This window comes from Brachionichthys hirsutus, chromosome 20, assembly GCF_040956055.1.
Source record: "Brachionichthys hirsutus isolate HB-005 chromosome 20, CSIRO-AGI_Bhir_v1, whole genome shotgun sequence".
Lineage (NCBI taxonomy): Eukaryota > Metazoa > Chordata > Actinopteri > Lophiiformes > Brachionichthyidae > Brachionichthys > Brachionichthys hirsutus.
Window position 1 is genome coordinate 6,140,110 of NC_090916.1, and position 6,000 is coordinate 6,146,109.

A 6,000-nucleotide genomic window follows, 5' to 3' on the forward strand; every position below is an offset into this window, starting at 1 on the left:
CTCTCCTGAGCACATGGCACCGGACACAGAGAGTCTCGACGATAAAGCTAGCTATTGTTAGGCATGCCGTCATGGTTCCCGGTGGAAAAGGGACTCGGGAGGGCCCTGCAGGGTCAACGGCATTCTTTCACGAAGCTCGAAAGATTCCATCTAAGTTCCGACAAAGTCAGCATTTCCCTCATTTGTGGAGAGATTTCCAACCACTTCCTGGTTTACATGAGCTCAGCATGCCAAGGATAACCTGGACTGACTCCAAGCTCGCCGAGGCCAGGAGACTGATTACGCTGATACACTTGATTGTCTGACTGAAAAAAAGTGCTACTTTGGGGGGGGGGGGTTTATGTTGAAAGGTGCTGAATGGTTTTAGGCCTTCAGCTGACACTCTGGGCCAGTCTGCAACCCAATGCCTCAACATCTTGCTAAATTCATCTGAGTCCCATGACTTTATAGAACCTCTAGCAATGCAGAAATAAATTATCTACGTGAAAGACGTAAAATCCCCCTGAATTAAACTGCTCACTTAGATCTCAATATCGTCTCGCTGCTACACTCCAGCTCACGATCGCTGGCCAGGCCTGCACTCACTGGAGGGCAGAGGGAGAGCCGGGGGCCGGGGGGCCATGTTCTGACACATATTACTACAGATCATGTCCTAACACAAATACACACCGAACTCAGTCCCCTCTCCGGGTACAGCTGGAAACAACTGGCATGGAAAAAAATGCTTGGTCCTTCATTTGTGTCACAAAGCAAAGCAGCCCAAAAAGCATTTAAACCAGCGATCCAGAACATGATTTTATGATCCATTTAGCACATCATTTAGGACTGCTTTTTGTGATTTATCCTAAACACCAATAATTTATTCTGCATTAATAATTCATCAGCCTTACTCTACTTGAAGACAGCTATATTTTAAGGGTAAATGTCGTGATTTTTCTTGTTTGTGTACAATTGTGGAGAATGCAGTGCTCGCGTTCATTCACACGCCCACACAGACATGCAGAAAACATTTGTAAGATACATCATTTTCTACTCTTTCAAAAGTACGGAACATATACTTATAGATTGAAATCAGTTCAAACAAATGTTGCACACACAGGAGCCTCCATCAACCGACCCTGATTTAAGAGGGAATGGGATCCATCCTCAGCCGAATGACCGGACATCACAGCAAGTCTGTGTTAAAAAATGTAACAAAATAAAATCAACTAATCCGTCTTCCTCACTTGCATCCTTTTCTTCATGCATTATCTAATCCGGAAAGACCCAAGATTCATTGCTAGAAATAATAGATCTCATCCAAACAGCAGTCAAGACTACAGATGGGGTTCTGGCAAAATAAACATTCTAAATTTGATCTAATGCAATGTCAACCGCAAAAAAACAATTTCAATAAATCAAAATGTCATCTTTGCAAATGTGGTTTGAGAAAGAAAATAAATTCAAGAAAATAGGATGTGTCTTGAAAGGATTATCCTCAATTAGAACACATGTGATTTTGTGAAACACACTTTTTTGAGTCGGGACAGGTCAGCATCTAGAAGACGTAGGAAGGAACTCATACATCTGGAGTAGAATTTAGGACAGATGTTTCGTTACTATTCCGCCTTGGCATGTTATCAGAGTCCGAAAAATATCAAGCGGCTCAACGCTTAGAATTCATTTTAATTCCTGCATGAATCCTGTATATTATCGAGAAACAAAATGATCAGGTTGCAGATTAAATCTATTATGTTTCACCGTTTAAGCAAAGATATAAAATAAAATAAAAATTATCTGCCCATTCTTCTCTCATCGTCTGATGCAGCAGGGTAGGATTATCAAACGAGATAAATTACAAGTACACTGGGCTGGCCGCTGAAAAGCCACGTGGGTAAAGGTACATATTAATCGGACTCCTTTTCTGGTTTAACTCCAAGGGTGGCGGTCTGTAGAGGGGAGGAAACAGTCGGGGTAGCTGAGCGGGAGAAAACGGTGACGAGTAGCTGCGTGCTGACTCAGGAGCTCCGCTAAACCAGCCACATGAGAAACGTCTTTCATCTCTGAGGCCGGAGCCCACAGGCCGGTCCAGAGCGACGCGCACAAGCGCAGAGCTACATCTAGCTGCCTACATCTGACACATAATCGGTGGCTATGTCCTGGCTCTGCTCTTGTGAGAACTACCACAGCCAAAGAGATTATAATATATATATATATATATATATATATATACACTGCTTGCCTGGGGAAGTCATCACTCCAATAGCAGCTGATTTACTGAAGGAGGAGGCAGCTACCAACCTGCAGCGCCAGCCTGGGATTTATAAATGGAAGTCAATAATGAAATGGAAATACTTGACCTATAAAACACCCCGGCTCAAACAGGAATGCGCTGTACTCACTGAGCTCACCCCACATATATATACTCAGGGATCAGCGCGTCTCTCGTTCCCCGTAACAGAGATGGGAGTCATGGCAACGCGCTGCATCCCTCTCGACAACAGAGGAAATAAATACTACACCGCTTGGTCATACGTCTTGATTTCCTAACGGCACAGTACGGCAAATACGCAGGTAGATCTAAACATAGCAACGGTTGCTACAACAAGGTGCGGTAGGAACCTCTGGCACTCTGCGTGGGTTACTATCCCAGCTCGAGCTTGACAGGAGGATCTTTGTTTTAGAGTGTTTTCCAATGTGCGCAAGCAAGCAAGCCAAGATTGGAAAACGATGACTCGTCAATCACAATATTGTACTGTGTGCCGTGTGGGGAAGGCTCCAACACAAAACACTGCAAGATGCGCACAAGCTTGCAAAATACACACACAGGGAAGGCCTTGTGATGCAGCGAAACTGGAAAAACATGAGTGTCATCCATAACCCACATAGCCAGACTGGTTTTAGCGCTAAACACCGATTACCAGGCCCATCCGGTTTCCGTGTGGCTGCTGGAGGAGTCGGAGCCGTTTCTGCTGCAACTACAACAAAATATGTTCGCGTCCAGCCCACAAATGACATGCCGACCGCCGGGCCCGGCCTGGATCTCCTCCACGCTCCCACGGGGTGTGCTCATGTAAAACTTGTCATTGTTTGCTTGCATGCATGACACACACACACACACACACACACGCGCGTCTGCACAGTTTACAATGTCTGGCACGCAGGGTTTCAGTGTGACTCACGGCTGTGTGTAACTACACTCATTATGTTGTAACACGAGAAGCAGTACTTGTCAGGAAATTATACATATTGTAAATGTTTAAATTATTATGGGACTAAATTGTAAATGAGGGTCTGGTTTGTTTGTCTTTCATAAAAAAAAAAAATCTAAATATTCCAGGAAAACAACAAATAACTCCTCCAGTGGCCTCGGCGGAGGTAATAAATACCAGGAAATGTGAAAGTGGGATTAAAAAAAGCAACCAATGTCAGCTCATGGTAGAACGAGAGAGAGATTGAGCAGAAAAAGAGGAGGAAACCCATCCTTGGGCCCAGGCAGAAGCTGAAAGAGTTACACTCAGCGGCCAGCATTCACACCCGCACTGCGCGCTGAACCCATCCACAATTCTGGAGCGGGACACAGGGACATCTGGAAACCATAACGGGGATTATTTACTACCGCAGTGAGGTAACAACACAAAAATGCTGCTCCCAGGAGAGACCGGGGAGATGGAGAGATGCAGGGAGAGAGAGAGAGAGAGAGAGAGAGGCTTTAACGTGAAGAACGGGAATGGCAGAAAGGAAAGACCCGGTAACGACCTTTCCTCCCATCTGACCGGTAGGACCGCTGGAGGGGCCAGAATAACGACAGCCTCAGATTGAGCCAGGGTCACGAACGTCCAGGCGGTTCTGGGACCCGCTCTGTGAAATAGCCTCTCGGTATATATGCTGGGGAAAGAAATGATAAGTTCGTGTCTCTAAATGTCTGGAAACTCATGATGACGAAACAGGTCTGCTGGTATTCTTTCAAAACGTGAACCCCATCTGCTTCTGCATGTTTTCCTGCTGCAGCAAGTTCCGGCACATCATCCCATCATTCCTGACACAAGGTGCTGTCGGGGTCAGGTGAAACTGTTCATTACGGCTAGTCGGCTGCACAAGAGAAAATTAAGGATTTGGGGGCAAAATGGCAAAGTTTAAAAGCCTATCAAGTCATTATTTGAATAAATACAAAGCTTTGGTCGGCCAGAAGCAGCGGCTGTCTCGTTACCAAAGTACGTTCCGATCATACGAGGGACAGTAAGAAATATAATAGCATTAAAAAAAAAGGAAAGTATAACGCTGACTCACTAATAAAAAAAGGAAAGCATAACGCTGACTCACTAATAAAAAAAGGAAAGTGACGCTTCAAAAACAACTTGATTGTAAGCAGATTAAAAACATCCGGCAAGTCAGATAAATTACAGATTGAAATAGAACCCGGCCGCTCATGTGCAGGGAGGCGCAACCCCCCCCCCCCCCCCCCATGTCTGGCCCTCTCATACAGCTGTTTGCTCCCAAGAGGCAGTGCAAAGGAGCGCTGACCGCACCCCAACACAGATTTTACTATTCTGGTGTATGTCCGTGAAGAGAGCGGTGGGGTTACCCCCCCCCCCCCCCTCCACCCCCGTTAAATCATTGATAAAGCACCGGACATTCATCATGAACTTCATAGTATGTAAACAGGCCTTGGAGCATTACATTGTATTTAATGCTAGGCTGCAGAGCAGAATTCCCAATGCTGGCCGTCTGTAATAACCCCCCCCCCCCCCCCGCTCCGCCCACTCCGCTCCGCCACAGCTAACCTCAAGTTTCCCTTCAATGCCAGTTTCCTTTCACTGCCATTCCACATTTCACTTCTTTCCCTCCCTTCGTCTCTTTTTCCTACATTTCCACCATTCCTCCCAAGTTCTCCAATGTGAGGGCTTGCCCCCCCCCCCCCCCCGGGCCCATCTCTCTGTGTGCATTTCATTTCTCGGGAGTTCTCCTCTCCTGCTTTGGTCCCGTTTTCTTGTCCCGACACATTCAGAAGTAGACAGGAATGGTCAGAGGCCTTAAAGTAAACCAGCTGTGCCCCCCCCCCCCCCCCGTGACATCAAACACACAAATAGGATGTTTCCAAGTATTAAGAAACCGCAAACAAAACAGAAGAAGGAGGGGGACCGGCTCGACGAGGACATAGATCTGTACTAGTTTGTCGCGCAGTGCAAAGACTGTGGCGGTGCGCATACGCCCAGGTCAACAATGTGAGAAACACAGCGCTGGAGGGGGCGGGGCTTCATCAGTTTCTGATCTCTGTACAGGAAGCGTTGCCACTACTTCAAAGAATTCTCCCAACCCACATCGCATACAAGGTGATTTACACAATTTTGTGTCAACACAACCTCAGGATAAGCATCGGCAGCTAAAGATAGAGCATGAAAGGAGCCACGCTCCCAAGCCTGCCACCCTGTCGGCGGTGGAGACACCAGGTGCTGCATTGTTCCTTTGCTGGGCATGGATAGAAACAGAGCGATGGCTCAGACAACACATTGTAAATAATATGTCATTTCTTTCCCCCCCCCAATTTCATGCAGTCCTAAGCCTTCTGTGACAAAAAGCATCACGGGTGGGCCGTAAAATTAACTGAGAAACAATCTGCAGAAAGCCACCATTTAGTTTCTCCCTCCAGAACAAATGATGGAAGTAAAGTGCAACGGCTTCATTGCACACTTTGCCCGCACTGCGACCATGAACAGCAGGCACTTTCATGTTAACAACCAGTTGCTGAAAAAAGACGCGCTAATTATACAATCCAGAAGTAAGGTGCTAGCGCTGGGACTTGTAACCGAAAGCATCCTCAAAATATGCATCTGGCAACAGCTGGGCATGTCGAGGCGAGCCTCCCACTCAGAGGAGGAGCGAGGTGCGCCAACGATCGCTACGCAAACACGAGTCCCATTTGGAGCGGGGTTACGGTGGAGGGTCAGGTTACATGCTGGTAAGAGAGACAGATCAGGTCAGGGCCTGGATCACCTGTTTATTACTTGGTTAAACCAAGAA